Raw genomic sequence first — 21282 nt, forward strand, 5'->3', positions numbered from 1 at the left:
CTCTAGTTGCTAAAAAGTAAAGTTTGTCCAAAGAGTCATTTTTGATGGATCAGTAGTAAAAAAAATCACAACTATTAGATATATTTTTGTACTTGCAACAATGATGACCTTTTAATTGACAACAAATGAAATGTTCACAAAGTCATCTGATCTAATTAGAACTTTTTTATGTCTGTTTTTTCAATTTATCACGTTTTATGGTTTTCCTTTTTTTCCACAAGTCGAGATGCTAATTGAACAACAGTTTGCTTAGAAAATAGACCTTAAAGAACAGTTTGCTTGAGTTGAGAAGTTTTGTTTCATTCGATTGTGATGTAAAAGTTGATTTCACAATTTTTTGAAAATCATTTCAAAATGGAAGTGCTTGATGTATCATGTAGAATGTAAGTATAAATATCAGCTACTGTTGGTGGTTTTTCAAAATTGGGATATTAACCAATTAGTTTGAGAAAACGACTCTGCGATTAAAGATTGGTAAGCTTAATTTATGTTCTTGACTAAAATGGTGAAATGGTTATAAATGGGATAAAATTTGATAAAGATGGATTAACGAGACAGAAACGTTGTCATCATACTTGGTTTCGTAATTACAATTAGACCAAATTTTTATAGATAAAATTGGTTAAATTGCGAACATAATTGTTGATTTTTGAAAAGAAAAATCCTTTAAATGCATTTGCATTGTAACCGCTTTTGTTTTTTTTGGAGCAGAAATTGATTATTGTTGATTGTTGACACAACAATTCAAAAAAATCACTTAGCGCTTTCTTATTTATTGAAAAAAAAATGAAAATTCGAATAAAAGTAATTAAAGGAAATTTTAAATTCATATTGATATAGTATCTGCGGGGGTACGAAATACTATTTTATCAAAAAATAAAAAGGCAACGTTTAACTATTTTGGGTCGATCATAATTTTTTGTAATTTCATAGAGATTGGCTATGAATTAATTTTTACAATGTGTGCTCGGTGAGGATTCATTTCGAATTTTTTGTACAGCGCAAAAAATATAGCGCAAACAAAACTTTCAAGAAAAATTGGAATAAATTCTACACGAATCAAAATAACTAGGTAAGGACTCTGTGAATTTGGTGCCCGGAGAGTATTATGCACCATATTTTTTTCTAATAAAATCAAAAAAAATTGCATAAACTCAAAAAAAAAATATTAGAAAAGTTCATTTGTTAGACTTTTGCACATATTTTTTAAACTTCAATTGCTTTTTCACAAAAATCTTGAAATAATATGCAATCACAAGTTTTCATATGGAATTTTTTGAGCTATGAACATAATTTAGTTCCCTTACTTTTTCTCCAGTATGGCAAGTCAAGGGAACTTGAACGTTTGGAGTATCATTGAAAAATGCTAATTCTACTTCAGATTAATTACCTTTTGAAAAAAAAAACAGATGAGGCAAATGAAGACATGATCGATATAAAGCTGGCGTTAGGAAGAAAATCATTGTTTCGTTACTTCTGTAACGAAATTGATCATTTTTTTGTTTAAAAAAACTTTTGATAAAAGTATTGAGCTCAGTTTATTGAAGCATTGTCTTAATCCGTTTGTTTGGAATCCTCCCCAACAAGTTAAGAAGCTATATACAATGTTGGAAGTTTTATAAATTTGTTGATAATAGAATTTATGCATGAATCAGCCCAAATTAACCAAATTGCCGAAATTTAAGCTCGATAAATTTACAAACAACATTCGAATGGGTAAGATTATAAAAGCTTGAGAATTACAACTGTTATTGAAAATTTTAAAAATCAAAATTATTGATAAAATCAAAAAAAATTGCATAAACTCAAAAAAAATATATTAGAAAAGTTCATTTGTTAGACTTTTGCACATATTTTTTAAACTTCAATTGCTTTTTCACAAAAATCTTGAAATAATATGCAATCACAAGTTTTCATATGGAATTTTTTGAGCTATGAACATAATTTAGTTCCCTTACTTTTTCTCCAGTATGGCAAGTCAAGGGAACTTGAACGTTTGGAGTATCATTGAAAAATGCTAATTCTACTTCAGATTAATTACCTTTTGAAAAAAAAAACAGATGAGGCAAATGAAGACATGATCGATATAAAGCTGGCGTTAGGAAGAAAATCATTGTTTCGTTACTTCTGTGACGAAATTGATCATTTTTTTGTTTAAAAAAACTTTTGATAAAAGTATTGAGCTCAGTTTATTGAAGCATTGTCTTAATCCGTTTGTTTGGAATCCTCCCCAACAAGTTAAGAAGCTATATACAATGTTGGAAGTTTTATAAATTTGTTGATAATAGAATTTATGCATGAATCAGCCCAAATTAACCAAATTGCCGAAATTTAAGCTCGATAAATTTACAAACAACATTCGAATGGGTAAGATTATAAAAGCTTGAGAATTACAACTGTTATTGAAAATTACAAGCACAAATGTTAATGATTTTCCAATTATATCACAACACTAAATTAAATTTTTATGCAATTTTCTCTGACTTTTGATCAATGTCCGCTCGCAAAGTTTCTTGAAAAGGAAAAGATGTATTAATTATTCTTTCAAAAAAACTTTAAAAAAAAACATTTCGAGGCCAAACTTTGCACTGGATAGGCGCACAATTTTGTGTCTGTATGATTCTTGATTCCAGAGACAAGTATTTAAACTTGTTCCAAAATGTAAGTGGACTCCACTTACAAAGTTTCAGTGGATTCTGCGTACAAATAGCTGTAACGTAAATTTTGTCGGCAAATTAATTTTCTTGCGGATTACGCAACGAGCGAATCTAGGTATTTGTTGCGGATTGCGCAAATTTGAGTGATTTCCGCAAATTTATGCGGATTCCGCTTACAATTTGCGATTCCGCTTACAATTTGCGGAATCTGCTCACAATTTGCGGATTCCGCTTACAATTTGCGGATTCCACTAACAGTTGCGGATTCCGCGACAGTTTAAGTCTACTAAACACATATATTATGAATTGTTCATGGATTCCACGAACTGGCTCCGGATTCCACACATTTTATTGTGATTCCGCAAAGTTGCCTGTTTTTGAAGCGGCTTTTATGCTTTTAAGCTTACAGTGTTTAAGTTTTTTGTCCTCGAAATCCAAAACAGCTGAGAAGATCAAAAAAAAAATAGCAATATTGCGGATTCAGCGACAAATCATCCGTTTACAATTCACAAAATGCACAGTTTGGCCTCGTAACGAACGTTTGAAGTAGTTTTTTTTAAAATAAAAACAGCCAACAAAAAGATAGTATTATTGGAACTACAGACGACGAACTTTTTTGGTTGAAACTGTGAGCACCCCCTTTTGGTATCCTCTTGTGCGTTTATTTTGGCTTCGTAAATTGAAAAAATGATTTTGAAAGTATGTATTGTTTGTTCTTCAGTAAATACCAATTTGGTTACAGATGTTAAGAGTGACAATGCACTCAAAACTTGCGATAGTTCTGCTTTGCGGAGTACTTGTCTCAGCAGGGACGCAACAGCAGCGAGGAGTCAACCTGCCATATGAAATTTGTGTAAAATGGTACAAGCCATACGAATGCAATAAGCCAGCCAAACCTGAGGTAACATTCTGCAAAGATGACCTCGACTGCCGCACTTACATAGCGGGAACTGTGTCGTTCTGCAATCTGAATACCTTCAAGTGCCAAAGGTCACTCAAGTGCAATTCTTTCAATGACTGCCTTGATGGTCAATTCTGCAGTTCCAAGTTGAACCAATGTATTGATTTGTATAGATCTCTTATTGATATACAGAAAGTCCAAGACTCTTGAATGCTAAATCAAATCCATTATAGTCGCACAAAAAACGTAAACCAGATACTTTGAAATAAATTAAATATATTTGACTGGAAATGTTTTCGAAAAAAATGAGCTATTTGTACATTTTTAGTATTTATGAGTTGAAAAGTTTCATTGTATTCAGGGGCGGGTCTGGAGAGATTTAAAAGTTTCTTGAAAGTTTCTGGGTCTGAGTCTCAAATCTTGGGTCTGAGTCCCTCTTCATGCATAGTTGGCTAGTTGGATGTCTTCTCGACCGTTTAAGTACATGTTAGCTTGAGTTTTTCTAATTTTAAGAATGTATCATAATTTTTGTTTCTAGTTTTGTTGTTTTCGCAAACTCGCCCCGGGTTGACCTCCATAGACCGAAAATGCTAATCATACAATTTCATACACTTAGTCTATGGAAAAATGCTAGTCATACAAATTTCATAATTTTTGCAAAATGAGTTTAATCAAATCTCAAAGGTGTTTTATAGTTGTTTTGGTATCGAAATTGGTATCTCTTCATAAAAAAAGGGAAAAAAAATGGTCTGAAAAAAATGCTACCCATACAATTTCCATATATGGAAATTGTATGATTAGAATTTTTTTTTTAATTTTTTTTTGTGAAAAAAAAGCTTTAAACATTCAATTCAACTGCTGGCAAAACATTTAAGCGTTTTTTGGGCTGCTACGACTGAAAACTTTGACTTTTTTTATTTTTGTTTTCTGAAAAAAAAACACTAGTCATACAATTTCCATATATGGAAGCTGTATGACTAGCATTTTTTTTGATGGCGACGACAAAAATTTTTCTAAGTATTTTTGAAATTGCCCCCAAAAACTTTTTTTTGTTTTTTTTTTCAACTGCAAATTAATTTTCGTATTCAAACAAGCATTTTTGAAAACAAAAATTTTGCATGCAAACTTTAATTTTTTGTGTGTATAACGTAGTCCTGGATATACTAATATTGGATTTTTTTTCCTTTTCTCTTCGTAACTTTTTTCAAAAACGCTTAAAACTCCTCTTTCTTTTGTATGACATGTTTTTGTATGCCTTGATCAATGTCTGGTAATTTAAACATTCAAATTTTAGAAATAATCATCTTTGAAAATTTTTGCCAAAATTTAAAAGTTCACTACTTTCGTTATGTTAATTGTCTGAGACAGAAGTAACACATATCTGGCTGTTTCCAATGCATTGTTAATGCGAGACGGCTAAACCGTTGGTTACTACGTTTGAGTAATCAAGGTTCATGTCATTGTGTTCGGTTACGAACACAGCCAAAAAATATTGAGAAAGTAAAACGTAAAAAATCAATATTTTTGGTTTATGGAAAAATGCTAGTTATACAATTTCCATATATGAAAAAAATACTAATCATAGACCTTTCATGCAATTTTCTGTACGTATGGAATTGCATGGAAAGTGTATGACTAGCATTTTTCCATATATGGAAATTGTATGACTAGTATTTTTGGTCATCCCGGGGCATTAGTCTTCATGTCTTGATTTTATTTTTATGACTTTAATTTAAAACTTATTTCTTGTTTTCGTTTCTATCAAGCGGACAAGATTTGAAAAATGGGTAGCCTTGTTTCAAAAAATCTGGAAAAAAGGAACACAATAAAACTTAAATATCGATAGTGCTGTCGCAGCTAGCGGGCTCTATGTATCTGGCCTGCTGTTTTAGTATTTCTACAAATCATAAGAACCTTGCATCCAGCTAGAAGTTTTTTTGCGATCTTGCAAAGTTATTTTATCTTGGAAGGTAAGGTAACCATTGGCTATCAACTAATAAATTAGTCATGGTAGATGGCATCTCGGTGTCATCTGCCGCCTCAGGTGGCTACAGCCAAAGGGATCACATCTATCTCACGCACAAAAATAACCCAAGATAGATAGAAGGAAGTAGAGTCAGAAGCATATAAAAATACATAATCTGTCTAATACAAAAAAGAAAATCTAATACAAAAAAGCATAATTTGTCAAAAGATTCAAAAACATCCGAAATGTTAGAAAATTTTGATCAAATTTTTTTGAACCAAAAATGTCCCAAATTGAACCAAGAAAGTTTTTTTTCGGAAAAGATTTGTTCATCCTCATTTTCTGCTGTTTCAAACTGTCGACGTTTAATGGGACTAAAACTACCTCGTAAATTATTTCTCCACAGGAAAGGAAACACCAGAGACATTTTAAGGAACTAGCTGTACTTGCAAGCATTAATAACTCTTGCCACTTAAATTCAAAAACTCTCAATTTTTTTTGAAATTGCAAAATGTGAAACGTATGCATTAATCTCTATTCTTATTTAGGTTCCAAATTGTCATTAAATACATGCCAAAAGCGCATCGCCTTTTTGATCATTGTGAAAATGCTCATTGACCTTTCGAAACCAATTCCAGTTCAACTTCTGAATCTGAGTTTTAAATCGTAAGTTAGCTTAGAATCATATCCTAACTTAAGTGTCTTGTAATCTAGTCTTAGTTTAAAAGTCTACACAACCTTTTTTAGTAGAAATACCTTTGCTTGTACATATACTTAAACAAGTCTTAGTTTAAGTAATCTTTCAACAGTCTTAGCGTGATTTTTATCCCTAAGTTTTTATCATTTTTTGACATGGTGCTTCCGAAGAAACCAAAGCTAAGAGGATTAGAGTTCTTTTAGAACAACTCATCCATCTAAAACAATCAAGGTTGAGAAAAACGGCCCGAAAGTTTCTACAAAACAATCATCGCCAAAGACTCCGTCGACTTGAAAATGTGATAAACACACCGTCTCGGCCTATTACCCAGTCCCTGAAACAACAAAACCCTCCGAAGACCAAACCCTTCGGACAGATAAAGAAGATAGAAACAGACAAGCAGTCCAGGTATACAACGAAGAAGTGCGAACGAAAAAAAAAACAAAAGATAATTCAAAAAACAACGGTTAACAAATCGGAAACCTTGATAAGAAGATGAAACCACAACTGTACCTAGCTCTATGAAAAGAAGGCCAAAAGTGTTTCACACACAAAAACTTGGAAGTATTATAAACTACGGTTACAGTGACTACGAACCTAACATACGAAAGATACAAAATGATCAAGAGTCAATGGCAAAATTTTATATAGCTTTTTCAAAACTGGCCTGGAACTGTAATTTAGGAGATCTAGAGACAGAACTAGTTAGAGTTATTTTTATTACTAATTTGAGAAACGAGGAAGTTCAAAAAATATTTTGTATCGAAAACTTTTTTTCTAATCCACAAAAAGGCGCGAAGATAAACCAAAAGTTTGTAAAATATTCTGTAAATAGCTCTGTACACAAATCACATTATGTAAAAACCGAACCGATTCTGAGTATTATAGAAAATGCAAAATGAAGAAATTGAGGCCACCAATCCAAGAAGTGACATCGCACATCTTGTCCGGCGAGGAAGGGAGCCTGTAATGACTCTGGCCGCAAATGTCTTTTCGCTGAACATAGTAGAAGTACCGCCAGGACGCAAACAAACGTGGTAGAACAAAACTCAAGCTCATCCAAAAAAACCCACCGGGATACTCCGCAAAAAAACTCGAATTTGAGGTGGACCTAAAGCAATTTCTAGTCTGAGCAATGGCATCGATAACGATGATGCTATAAGGGACCAGGTTGAAAAAAGAATAATATAGCCCATGAAGGAAACGGGTTAAAAACACTGATGGTTTCATTGAGAAATTTTATTCCATTCTCCACAGAAATCTAAATTGATTCAGAAAGCCCATCTCTTTTATGAAATGAAATCTGCTCAACGAACTTGTTGCAGCGCAAATGTAAATATAAAACAAGAGCACAATTGCATATACACTCAAATGTAAGCGAGAGTGTAAGTGCATATAAAGTTGAACCAAAATGTAGATGCATATAGGGACAGTAGCCAAGCGTATACAGGGTGCGTCCCGGCGGGTTCGGCGCCGGTTCGAATCCCGACTAGGTCATTTCCTTTCTAGAACTCGAATATGCACCGAACTTGATGGGATGCTCCGTAACCAGGTTCGATCCCCCCCAAAACTTATTTTAACCGTCTTTTCGCTCTAATTTGGTTCAGCCTTGATTAAGGCTGACCGTTAAAATAACAATTTGTCTCAAGGACAAATACTGGCCATTTTTGCAGCTTGCTTTGAGTTATGCAGTTTTTTGTGGCTGATGTTACCGATGTTAACAGAATTTAAAATAAAAGACTGATTCCGAAAAAACGAAGCGAAAGACAAAATTACAAAGAAGGCCTATCAAGGATTCGGAAGCACAATCAATATTATCGGGATAGTTGTGGTAAGGATCCAATCAAAAGAATGGGACCCTAAAAGTCAAGTTTTATACGTCTTGCCAAACCTGGGGATAAAAGTAACCCAACAGCAAGTCGCAACCGCACATTTGCTACCACTGATAGCTCCCAAGAAAACTCACGTCGTGACAGAGGTGAACCACTTCAAATTCGAATAGGAAATTCCTTCCATTTCAACAAAGTACACACCTCAACAACGTGAGTACAAGTTCAAATTGTACATTTCGAATAAGCTCCCAGACTTTTTATCAGTGAGAGGCAGATCAGAAAATTTTACTGTGAATACATATATCAACGAACCAGAAAAACAGATACAGGTAAAAGAAAAGCGTATACTTATACACCTACTCCCAAAGGTTGAACACTGTATCGACAAAACACTCAACATTGGCCACAGAAAAAATTTCTAGATGTTCCAAAGAATGTTTCACATCCTCAATCGTTATAACAGCTAAAAGAGATACATCGATTATATTAGCACTGATTTTGAAACTGCTTAGTAAACAGAATTTCCGTAAGAGGCTTCAAAAGCTCAATTAGTTCGAACTATTGACTATGTCGCTTCAACAACTAGTGGTCATGAGGAAAAAAATTCGGTTTTCATCAAAAAACTTATTAAACCCCTATGGCGTGATTACACTTTCAAGAAAAGCAGGTAACCATTATAACTCAAAGGCAATTTTAACCGAGTGGGAGGAAAAAAACGGGCTTATATTCATTTGAAACAACTTTTTATGGAATAGCGGACATGCAGACAAATTTCAGCAAAAAGTACACCGTTTAACCGAAAAACTACCCAAAATAAATTGTTTTTAGAGGACAAATAGTAGCAAAAAAGACAATTGTAAATCGGTTGCAGACGTTTTAAAAACTTTAGAATTCTTCGTCGGTTGCGACGAATAATGAGCCATAAAATGGGGAACAAGCAAATAAACAGAGTGGCCCGGAATCAATGAAGATCGATGCCCGGAAACCATCACCATCCGATGCCATTCGTAACCTAAAAAAATACCAAAACGCATAGGGACATTAGATCGTTGAGGGGTTTATTCAACCCAATCAAAAAAAAATTGTTCCAAACCTAGTATCTCTGTTTAGAGCTTTCAGTCAGAGGAAGAAAATTAAAACAGTCATTTTAGCCTAACTTATCATATATACATCAAACGGCGTTCGAGAAAATCAAGAAAAAAAATCTGTAACACGGTAACAAATCGCCACTATGATAAAAAAAATTGAAAAAAGGTAAAATGCGATGCATTTCATTTAAGTCTGGGCGCTTCCCTTGAACAAGACCGCAAGGGAATTTGGAGTTTAATAACGTTAGCAAATAGATTTTTAAACATAGCCGAAATGAAAAATAGCACCAACGATCTCGAGCTTTTGAGATTAGTATGCGAACTAGACCATTTCAAGAACTACCTGTAAGGCCATCAATTTCCAATTCTCACGGTTCAACGGGGCATTACTTGATAACAATTATACAAAAACGGATCAATCCCGTTCAACCCGCTTGCCAAATAAACTTCTACCGAACAGTTTTTCTGTTAAATATCTTCCGGGTAAAAAATGAGATTTTCAGAACACTTGTCCAGACAATCATTAGGCAAACCCGTTCTTGTAACTTTTGACGACGAAAATTTTGTTATCGTCTCGGTAAATCACATAAAATTTCTACTTCCAAATATTATGCCTAGATTCAGCAAAAAAAAATTCATTGCATCAAAAATACTGCAACGTGATTGCTCAATCTGTTAACAAATTCTTAACACAAGAAATTGAACCTGAGAATGGAACTGTGAAGGATGCAGATTTTTTGTACTATCATTCTAAAAGTTCAGTGTGCCAAAAATCTCATTCACGACAAGAAGGCTGCTCTCCAAAAGGACCAAAGATTTGAACTGATTTTGAATGAAGTTCGCAATTTCTGCCAAAAACAAAACATCAAGTGTGGTATTTAGCACAGTGCGTGACCACAGAGCCACAGTTTTAGTCAAATGGTTAATTAAAACCATCGAAGAACAACTTTTTGCCACAGCACAGAAAAAAGCTCAAGCCTACTCTAGAAGTTGCACAATTGAAAAATATGAAATACGTAAAACAACAACTGTAGCACAACAAGCTCTAAACTGCTCACATTTCGAAGCTCACTTTGATAGAACACCTAACATCATCTGGCATAATCTTGAGAAAACTCCAACCTCGATAAATCTAGATTGGAACAAAACTAGGTTAGAAACAAATCTAGGTTATGTATAGATAAAAAAGAAAAATGAGGAGCAGAGACAGACGCCATGATTCGGACATTCCCTACGACATTAATGATGGACATATCGACGAAGACCCATTTTAATCAGAGGACGTTGCTAATGCAACGAAATATCTACCAACCAGCTCGTGCTCTCCAGTCAAGGTTCTATCACGTGCAAAGGAACGAAAAGCGTTAGGAGTAGCAAATCCCGTACTGAATGTCCCGACGAGAAAAACCCTTATTTATAGAAAAGTTCAGAAAAGAATAAGGGCTGAACCGTGCTATACAGAGCTTAAAGAAGAAACAGTGGGGGAATCAGATTATACTACAAACCTTAAAGGCGATCAACTAGTCCGCAAATCTGATTTATCGGTGAAAAGATCAACAGAACCAAAGAAAAACCCAGCTTATGAAATTATATGCCAAAAAAGCCGAGCAAGCAAGCTAGAAATGTAAAATTTAAGAGCTCAAAGATGACACAACCATCATTTTCTCAAAAAAATCTCCACCAACACGGAAAACATCAGAATCTCAAATCAGACACAACAAAAGATCTCTTCGAAATAGACAGCCACCGCCCTTGCTGGGCGAGAGAGTATTTACCAATTTAGTAGAAGAGTCAGACTACAAGCCGGCGGAACATAGATCAACGAGCCTTAAAACCCCTCTGATATCCAGCTTGGAGGCGATCTAGTAGAGATGGAAAACCCACCCGACGAGCACTCCCAATGAAAAATCAACTCTAGTTATCACTGACTGGATGACGTCAGTGATTAAAGCCACGGATGAACTTGGATGCTCACTATTTCTGGAGGAGCTTAGACCGCATCTAAAATAACTAAACGAGATACCACCTAAAAAATTAAAATTTGGAATTCACCTGTAAAATATTTCATTAACTTTAGTATTTTTTTCTTTTTTCTTGCTTATCTGAAAAATTTTCGGACCCCACTTTCAAATTAGCAACAGTTTGGCTGTTACCTTTGATCTTATTTGTTTTTGCTAACCGGTTTTATCATTTTATCATCCTTATTTTCATTGGAGTTTTGATTAATTTCAATTGAATGGACAGTTATCACAAAATCATCACAAAGCTAGTTTCCAAAAATTCCCATTACGGCGCTAAACCTGGTTAGTTCTCATCATCTCTTCTGACCATCGGGCGTCTGCCTTGGCTGGAAAACTTATTAGCATATTCCGCAGTCAAAAATTTCCCAAGTGCTCTTTCAAAAGCTTTTCGAGGGTAAAGTGAACTGTACGTATTCACCTCTAGTCTTTTCTTACGTTCTAAAATGTGATAAAAACAACTGCCTCCAGAATTTTTCTTATTTATCTTCCTCATTTTCACAAGATTCTTGATTAATGTCAGTCGAATGGACAGTTATCACAAAGTTATCTCAAAGCTAGTTTCCATAATTCCCCCTTAGGCTCTAAATATAGTGAATTATCATCATCTCTGCTGACCATCGGGCGTCTGCCTTGGGTGGAAAATTTTTTAGCATATGTCTCAGTCAGAAATTTCTCAAGTATTTTTTCAGAAATTTTTCGAGGGGAATGAGAAAGGTATGTATTAACATCTGTTCTTACTTATGTTCTAAAATGTGAGTAAAATACCTGCCAAAAGCGCATCGCATTTTGAACTTTTGTGAAACTGCAAGTTGTTCTGTCGAAACGAATCTCAATTCAACTTCCTAATTGAGTTTTAAATCTCTAGTTAGCTTAGAGTTTTATCCTAACCTAAGTGTTTTTTAATCTAGTCTTAGTTTAAATGTCTACTAAATCTTAGTTTGTAGAGACACCCTTGCGTGTACAGATCCTTAAACTAGTCTTAGTTAAAGTAATCTTTCAACAGTCTTAGCGTGATTTTCATCCCTAAATTATTATCATTTTTGAACGCAACTCGTTTAAAGATTAATTGCAAAATTTTGTTTAAAGGCTATTTAGAACAAAAATATCCAGGCGTTTGTTTTACAAACATTGAGCCGTGGGAACAAAAAAACTGGAACAAAAAACAAATCATCAAAACGAGACCTACTAAGTCTCTTTTTGCACGCGCGGCAAGCTTTTTTGATCCGATCTTTGAAATAAAGTTTAACATTTTGGTTGGTTGTGGTTTTTTTTCTGTGATCTTCTGATTTTCAAATAAATTTTTTTTTCTGAAAAACATTGAAGCCCAGAGCTCTTTTTTGAAGACATTTTTTACCTGTGACTATTTTAAATTAATCACGTCTTTGAAAATTAGAGCGCAATCAATCTCTAATGCTTACATTGTTGACAAAACCACCGTTTATTCAAAAAAGTAGCTTATTAGCTAAGGCTGGCCGAAAAGCACTCAATTTGTGATATTTTATCTAGCTGTGGTAACTTATCTTTGAAAAAATTAAAATTTGGTGAAGCTCAAAGTATTAATTTATCATTTTACCAAATTTTGACAGAAATTAATTAGAGCTTCTAAATTTTTGCGCAGATTTCGAACTGAAATTAAACAGTCCTCACAATCAATTGTCAAAAACTAGGGTTTTAAATAGGATTCTAACTTCTAGAAACTTTGTAAAACTTGTGACCAATTTTTAGCGTTTTCGGTTTCTAGTTAACGAAGATTACTTGTTTCTTTCGAGGTCTGGCCAGGAAGAGGCAACCTCCGATTCGAGTTATGAAGCAGACAATTGGATTTGACAATAACCCATTGTGATTTGTCGAATAAATATTCCATGGGTTTTTAAAATGTTCGTTTCAAACTTGGTTAGAATTGGGTTAATTTCGAACCACAATGCAAATTGGATCAATGTTCGAATGAACCCGGAGATTGAGCAGCTTAAAATTGTCGGGGACTATCATCAATTTTTTTTGCATAAAGCGCCTGAATTGATCCAGAAATTAATACACATTGGAATGAGTTTTGCTATTAGTAGATATAGACTCAAAATATATCACCTGAAACTTTACATTAGATTCAGGGAAGGCTTTCAAAAAATTCCATCTAAATTTAAGTCAACTCTCTACAAGACAATCAGAATATACGGAACAAATTTAAAACGCAAACATAAGAAAAGAAAAAGGCCACAAAAATGTATGCTCCTGATTGTTTTCTAAGTTTTAATAGGTTAAATTATTTGCCTCGCTGCAGCAGTATGATTATGCGCTCTAATGAGAATTCGTTTTGCACAGGGGCGGATCTAGGAGTTTCTCGAGGGGGAGCGGATTTTCAAAAAAAAATCAATATTTTTGTCAACCTCTTTTTTTAGGTCGTTCAAAATTATTTTCCAGCGGCACTTTTTAAAATAATCACCGAAAAAACCGCGTTTTTTCGGCGCGCGCTCCCCCCTCAAAATTAGTATATACTGACGCCAAAGGCGCCTTTAGAAAAATTTTAGGTAACGTCAGCCAAAAACTGATATCTCAAAATAATACCAAGAAGGGAGCCTTTGGGTCGGCAGGTGGTCGAATCCCTGAGGGGAAGGGGTGGGGCGTCCGCCCCTGCCCCTCCCCCTAAATACGCTGCTGCTTGATATCTTTCGAAACTTTATCCATCGCAGGTTCTTGATAACAAATGAAAAAAAACCTTATTACTATAGTTTAGCCAAGGCTTAGATGTTGTTGAAATTGACAATGTATAAATTTTAACGCGTTTTTGTTGTATTGTTCTGCGAATTATCTTTTAAATGTCGAACCAGGGTGTTTGGCGTCCTCCCCTCCCTATATCCGCCCGTGGTTTTGCGGCATAACAAAATTAGATTTTATAAGGCTTCAAAACAACTGAGTGGTCATCACGTCGTCGATCAACACCAATTTAATTCATGGGTTGCAACGATGGTCATCTAGTAAGATGTCTGACAAAAAAAGAATGTGTCGACCCGGGATAAACTTTGAAAGCAAAATATCCAGGGCACGTTTTTGCTCGACATTTTATTGTTTGTATAATTTTTGCGCATCTATCATAACGGCTAAAACAATCCAATTTTTTTTCATTAAATGGGAAAATTTATGCTTGAAGTGGTTTTTCATTCAGACAAATTTCAAAATTTTAAACGTACTCCTTGAAAAAAAAATTTCCCACTAAAAAGTTACCTATGACTCTACCACATCCGTAAACTATTATTTTACTAGTGATCAATCTTTAAAAAATTGGAGAAAACTTTTTATAAAAACGTTGGAGTTCCGGAATAGTTAAGCGAGGTTTCATTATGTGCATAGCAAAATAGGTCTAATAATCCGGAAATTATTCTGATTGATCTTCTCAATGGGTTAATTGGTATAGGTTGAAATTATCTCACCTTGTGCAATTTTTTAGATGTGGGAAAAAGTTTTCAAAAAACTGCCGTTTTGCGGTTTTGTATTAACGTATCGAAATTAATGCACAAATTCTAATTCAAACTAACTGGAAAGTATTGACACGTAGAATTTGTAACAGGCGACAATTTCTAAGGAACGTATTCATTCGCAATGGTGACATTTTGTAACAAACATTTAGGCGCAATATTTTTCTTCACTTATTCATTGAAAAAAAGCCTCTCTTACTTTTTCTAAACAAGCAAACTGTATGGTAGCCCTTTTTTCAATTTTTTCACCACCCAGGACTTTTCAATGGTTTGAAATAATCTTAGAAATTTTTAGAAATTGTTTTCAAGCAGTTTTCATTTATATGACAATAACTATATGAAAAGAACAAGACTGCTCGTATCAAGGCAAAGCCCTGAATGCTCCGACTGCCATTTAACTGGTCACGGATAGTTATTAGTAATACAAAAATTGGCAAAAATATGAATTGTAGGCTGACAACATCAAAAAAGTGAGTGTTGCAATTTGAGTCGGTATGGATTTGATAAAAGCAATTAGCTGCCTAAATTCAAATTGGAACGATTTCGTAGTGCTGGATAAAAGCAAGTAGTTATACGCATTTTCATCGCAAGTTACTATAACGGTGAGCACCCTTGCTATGCAAAGCAAGAAAGCGACCCCCTGATGGACTAGCGTTTTGTACAAATAGTCTGAATGAAAAAATTAGCCGGATCATGTATATTCTTCACTTTCATAGAAAGTCCGAACAGTAAACTTATAGTGCAAACTAAGCCAAAAAAGCGACCAAATTATATCCTAGTGATCAAAACTTACTTCAGTTACCCTAAAGGACGATTAAAACCATTCCAAGCAATTTAAATGCAATTAAAGCAAGCAAAAGTGGATGCCGTTGATTTTTGTTTATTTTAATGGTTAAACTACTTGACTTGCCCAAGCGAAGTACGATTATGCACTTTGATTAAAAGCTTACAAAAAATAGATCTAAAGGGCGTTTCAAAATTTTCCAGACGGTCATAAATTAGGTGATCTATACCAATTTAAGTCATGCGTTGAAACCTTTTCTTTCTAGTAATAATTCAAACAAATCAAATAAGCCAATTTCAAAAAAAGTGACAAAGATCTTTTTTAAAATTGCCCCGCCTTAGAGAACTTAATTGATCACTTTATTCAGAGCCGTCAGGTTATTAGACACACTGAGGCGTTGAAATTATTGACAGTAGCAATTGTAACAGGCAATCATTTTTGTCAGACTGGAGTCAATACGCAACAGTTGACATTTTGCTGTTGACAAACAGTTTACATTTTGCAAAAAAAATTGTGTCTTTGAATCAATTATTCTAAATTTTATATAAAAATGTCTATCAAACTTTTTTCCTACACAAATATTTGAACGTATTCATTTTTTCATCACAAAACATGAGTTTTTTATCATTCATTCACGTTTATTGGGTTCAATTTGCAAAAACGATGGATTGATAAACAGAAAACTGTCTGCGTAAAATTGTCTGTAGTTAGATTCTCTGCAAACTGCTGGTGACCAAAATACGCAACTTGAAGCATTGGGTTGACAGCTCATAGCAACGTACAGCTCAAAACAAAATAAATTGCCAGATGAAGGCAAAAATTTGTTTGTTAAAATTTTTTGATTTTAAATTTGATATCAGAGTTTTTAGTGCAAGTTTTTTGTTGACCTTTGTCTTAATGAGGAGCAATTGTTTTTCACTTTTTTCAATCAAAATGATGCATGCATAATGAAAGTTATCACAGCCATACTTTTGATACATTATGGATTTTTATGCTTGGGTTGGGTTTTCGCTCAGACATATTTCGGATTTTTATTTGAACAATTTGAAAAGAAATGCTTCATTTCAACTGAAATTAATCGTTGAGTTCAGAGCGAACTTAATCTCTTATTTTACTAGTTATCAATCTTGTGAAGATTGGAGGCTCGGATATTGTTTTTATGAAAATGTTGGAGTTTTGGAATAGTAATGCGAGGTTTCATCAAGCACGTTGTAAAATCGGTCAATTGATCCAGAATTCATTCCACAAAGAATTGAGTCTTTCTTATTGATCTTCATAATGTATTAATTGATATAAATTTAAAAAAATCAGCTTGTGCTTGATATTAGATGTAAGGGAAGGTTTTTTTAAAAATGCCGTTTTTCTGGTTTTTTGAATAACGTATCGATATTTAAACTTAAGACCTAATTGAAAATAACTTGAAAATAATGACGCGTAGCAGGATTTGTAACAGGCGACAACTTGCGACAGATGCGCGTTAAATTGCAATGGTGACCTTAAAATGCGATAAAATTTTAAATTCATTTTTTCTAGATAAAATGCCTATCTTGGTGACCTTAAAATGCGATAAAATTTTAAATTCATTTTCTTTAGATAAAATGCCTATCTTTTTTCATACATGCAAATTGTATGATTTCCATTTTTTCCAGTCCAATTTTTTATCACTGGGTCTTTTTTGGTTTCAAATAGTCGAAGAAAAAAATTGAAAGCTTTTTCATTCGTTTTTCCAAAAACCATTTGTTTTTAATAAACCAGTCTTATTCAGTGCTGAACTGATTTTACCGTAGGAAGCTTGAAAAACATTTCAGAGCATTTCGCAAATGGAAATATTTTGACATTTTTGATCTTCCAAAAAACCAGTCTAACGTTTTATGCGAATTGGACAACTAGCATTATCCCATAGACATTTTTGATAGACTTATGTGACAAGCATTTTCTCTGCATGGAGACCGAGCAGGGCGGTCAAAACAATAGTACTCGTGCTGAATGAGAATTGAATCGAAGTTTGTGCTACCAGATGATTTAATTGGAGCTAACTCATAGCGTATTTTCAGATTGTGTAAACTTTGTTCGTCATCTTATTATCGGCTTGATAGCTTAGTGCAATTTGTTAGCCGAATACTGGTCTTGAGTTTTTTTCTAAGTCCTAAAAAATCTTAAGAAAGTGCTCTAACTTTTATTCAACCTCGAGATCATTTTTGTTTGGTATTATGCACGTCGACCAGAGAAAAATGTCATTTTAAATTCAACAAAACAACGTACAATATGTCCAGAAATGTGATGAAAAACGTTGCAGGAAAAATCCGAACATTGTTGAGAATGAAATTTCTGAAACGCTCGAATTTGATTTTTCGAGTAAACTGAAAATTCTATAAATACACAAGATTGTGAATTCTTGCTACACGAAAAAGTTCCGAAAGCGATATTGAAATTACCATTTGAAAAACTCATGACTTAAAGTCATAACAGTTCGTTTTCTTATTCTACAGTTCGGTAAAGCTGTATTTTCGATTAACCCTTCCCGGTAGTAAAAAAGCCGGTTTTTCAACAAAAACCGCAAAACACGGTGGCTCTGTCGCTTAACTGTTCGATAATTGTATGAAACTTTTAGCGCTCAGGCTATCTGTTGAGTTTTATTTGACATCATTGATAGTCAATTTAAGGACAAGGTGGGGCTAGAAGTTAGGAACGTGTTGATCCATCTCCGATATGTCTACTGAACAAAATAATAGTGTACAAGCTCTGTTTTTAGGAATGACCTCGTGGTCTGGGGGCACTGAGAACCAGCCATGAACTCACTTTTTCTGCCTGTAAACAAATAATTGTTATTGTTCGGCTGCTAACTTTTATGCAGTAATACGTTTGTCAACCCAAGTTACGAAAGACTACGATGAATTAGTTTAATAAGAGACGATCAAAAACACATAGGATCTAATTTTGACGCTAGCTAATTGTTATGTGATTAAGTTTTTTTCGATGGTAGGTTTTTTCCCGGAAGAATACTTCACAACCTTTTTTTTCAAAACAAGACATAGAAAATGAAGCGACAATAAAGAAGGAAACTCCACATGTGTTGCATATTTTAGCGCACCGGAGCTTAGTTACAAAGTGTAACCTGCAAAAAATCATCACCTGTACGAATTGCGGCGTGGTTTCGACTTTTGCCCTCCCAATTCAAATATTTTACACTGAGCTCTTCATTTTCTTCAACTCTTCAATTTAACCCAAAACCTGTAATATATGGAAGTTTCAAATATTTGATGGTTTATCTCAATCAATAAAAGATAAAACTAACAAATTGATGTAAAATAGTTTTTGATTTTCAACTCAAAGCGTCAAAAGTGTTATCAAGTTATTAAACCGTTTTGTTTATACCAGGTGTTTTTGTCACCCACCAGAGCGTCATTAGTTTGATACTTTTTTTGAAACCCAAAACTAAAATTACTCATCACAGCGGAACAGATCAGAACTACCTTTGAATGTCTAATTTATTGTGTTTCTAACTTTTGTCTAGCTAAAGTCTGCAATTTTTTGAAAATCAAAAAACTATTTAAAAAAACATTTTATACATTGGTATATTTTTTCTTGTTTGACGCAGTTTCAATAGTCTCAGTTTTTTATTGTATGATCTTTTGATTTTGTATTTTTGAAGTTATTCTATCAAAAGATTCTTGACGAAAAAAATCACGTTTTGAAAAGTAGACCTGACACAATTCACTGGGGTATAAATATCAGCGCTTAGTGATTTTATCATTTGTGAGTAATTGTTAAATTCAATTCAAGTAACGACGTTTGAGTATTCCTTAATCGAATCTCCAAATGGGTGAGAAATAATTTTTTTCAGATTTAACCTCTAGATTGTAGCCATTATAAGTTTGAGCCAAGGAGATTTTGCTAAATTCAGCCGTTTGATATGTAATCAACGAACTTCTTAATGGATGTTAAACATTTGGCAATTTATACGTCATAAAACAACAAAAAAAGGTTTTTTTGTAAACATTCTTTTCAAAACTAAGCTTTAAAAGCTTGAAAAGTTTTATATTTTGTTTATATAACTGCACTAATTTTAAATAGTTAATCAGATAAAGTTAATAAGACTTCTCGAGGCGAAGCTTTGAGTGTTCAGACTGACTTCTCAGGTCTATCGTGTAGTTTTCGCATAAACAGTCTGATGAAAGTTTCTTTAAAAAATCCAAATAAATCAAAATTTATTTTCGATTTTTTTTTTGAAAACCAACACCCCATACGCCACTATTGCAAAACTGACACTTTATGTCATTTTTTTTTTGAAAAATGGCACAATGAATAAAATTTTTGAGGAGTGGGACTGTTTCACAGAAAAAAAAATCAGTTCACTGACTTTTTACAATACAACAGACTTTTTAAAAGTCTGTTTTCTACTTCTCTTTTTAGGTTCAAAAATTATGTACATATAATTTCAGGACTGAGTTCAAAATTTGCCTTGCTTCTTCTGTGTGGAACTCTTGCGTTAGCGGGACCACAAACGAATGATTTTTCGGCTGAACAGTGTGCAGAGTTGGCGGCGATGCTTGGGCCTACAAATCTTCCCCCTGGATGTGGGAAACCTAGTGTAATACCTAGAACGACTGCAAAGCCAGCGACTCCAGCACCACCAACTAATTATTGCAGAACTGACCTCGATTGCCGGTCATATCATAATAAAGTTGCGCAATATTGCAATGTATACACTCATAAGTGTGACTATTCTGTCGGATGTAAATCATTCAATGACTGTAAGATAGGTGAATATTGTAACAGCGTCTTGAATCACTGCGTTAAACTATCATAGATGATTTGGTGAAGGGATACATGCTGTGTCTGCATGAACGAACGTGCAGCAAAAAAATGATGAATTAAATTCATGGATCAATTAGTTTTTTTTTAATTAGAAATGCAAAAAAACTGCTCGTATCAAGCGACGCATGAAATATTCCGACGCATAGTGCCTTTTGACGTCAATAAAAAACATCAAAAGTTTTCAGATGATGTTATAAAAAAAGTTGCCAAAATTGCTTGTTAAAAAGTAGAAACAGAAAAAAGTATCGCCTAGAGTATCGCCGAGTGTTCTCAACATTCAATAACGTGTTTTCAGCGTTGTCTTTACGTAAACAAAGACAATGGCAAGTTTAAAATGATTTGTACACCTTTTTTCCTTAAAATTTCCTCCATTGCACATGAAAAGGTAGAAAGTTTACACATCATATGATTTTAAGTTGATTTGGATGAATTTTCGCGGCATAATTAACCAATCGAAATTTCAATAACCTTGAATTTAGCTAATAATATTATAGATAGTCTGATTTTTCTATGGACCGTTTTTCAATTTCATGTTCCTTTTCTTGTGTTTATGAAAAACCGCCGGAAAATAGCTTAGTTTGATGTTTGCTTTAAAAATTTTGTTCATCTGTTTTTTTTGCAAACAACGCTGGGCAGATAATTATTACTTTTCTTGAATAACTTTACGACGCCGAAATGTGCACTGGATGGGAAAACAAATTTGTGTGTATGATCCTTTCCTGAGACAATTCGTTATTTATGATCCATACTGTAAGTGGATTCAACTTAGGAAATTTCCGTGTATTCCGCGTACAAATACCTGTAACTTGGATTTGTCAAAATATTTATTTTTGTTGCTGATGCCGCAACAAGCAAATATGGCTAGTTAATCTGGATTCCGCAACTGTTAGTGAATGCTGCATAATGTATAAAAAAAATGGCAAATATAAGTGGAATCCGCAAACAAATTTTAGCGGAATTTGCTAATGCAAGCGGATTCCGCAAATTTTAAGGGGATTCCGCAGTTTTATTTATTACTGAATTTGCAAACTAACAATTAAAAGCTAGA

At 33.9% G+C, this 21282-nt stretch overlaps 1 protein-coding gene across 1 annotated transcript in view; it reads left to right on the forward strand.

Annotated features, from left to right (window-relative positions):
• Positions 1-8673: 8673 nt before the first annotated feature.
• Positions 8674-21282, forward strand: part of LOC134841514 (endoplasmic reticulum mannosyl-oligosaccharide 1,2-alpha-mannosidase-like) — a 399351-nt gene continuing 386742 nt past the window's right edge. Inside the window, exon 1 of the mRNA XM_063857546.1 lies at positions 8674-8685. The gene's annotated coding sequence lies outside the window, so the exon portion shown is untranslated. The remainder of the gene's footprint in view (positions 8686-21282) is intronic.

The sequence above is a fragment of the Symsagittifera roscoffensis genome, chromosome 1, assembly GCF_963678635.1.
Source record: "Symsagittifera roscoffensis chromosome 1, txSymRosc1.1, whole genome shotgun sequence".
Taxonomy (NCBI): Eukaryota; Metazoa; Xenacoelomorpha; order Acoela; family Convolutidae; genus Symsagittifera; species Symsagittifera roscoffensis.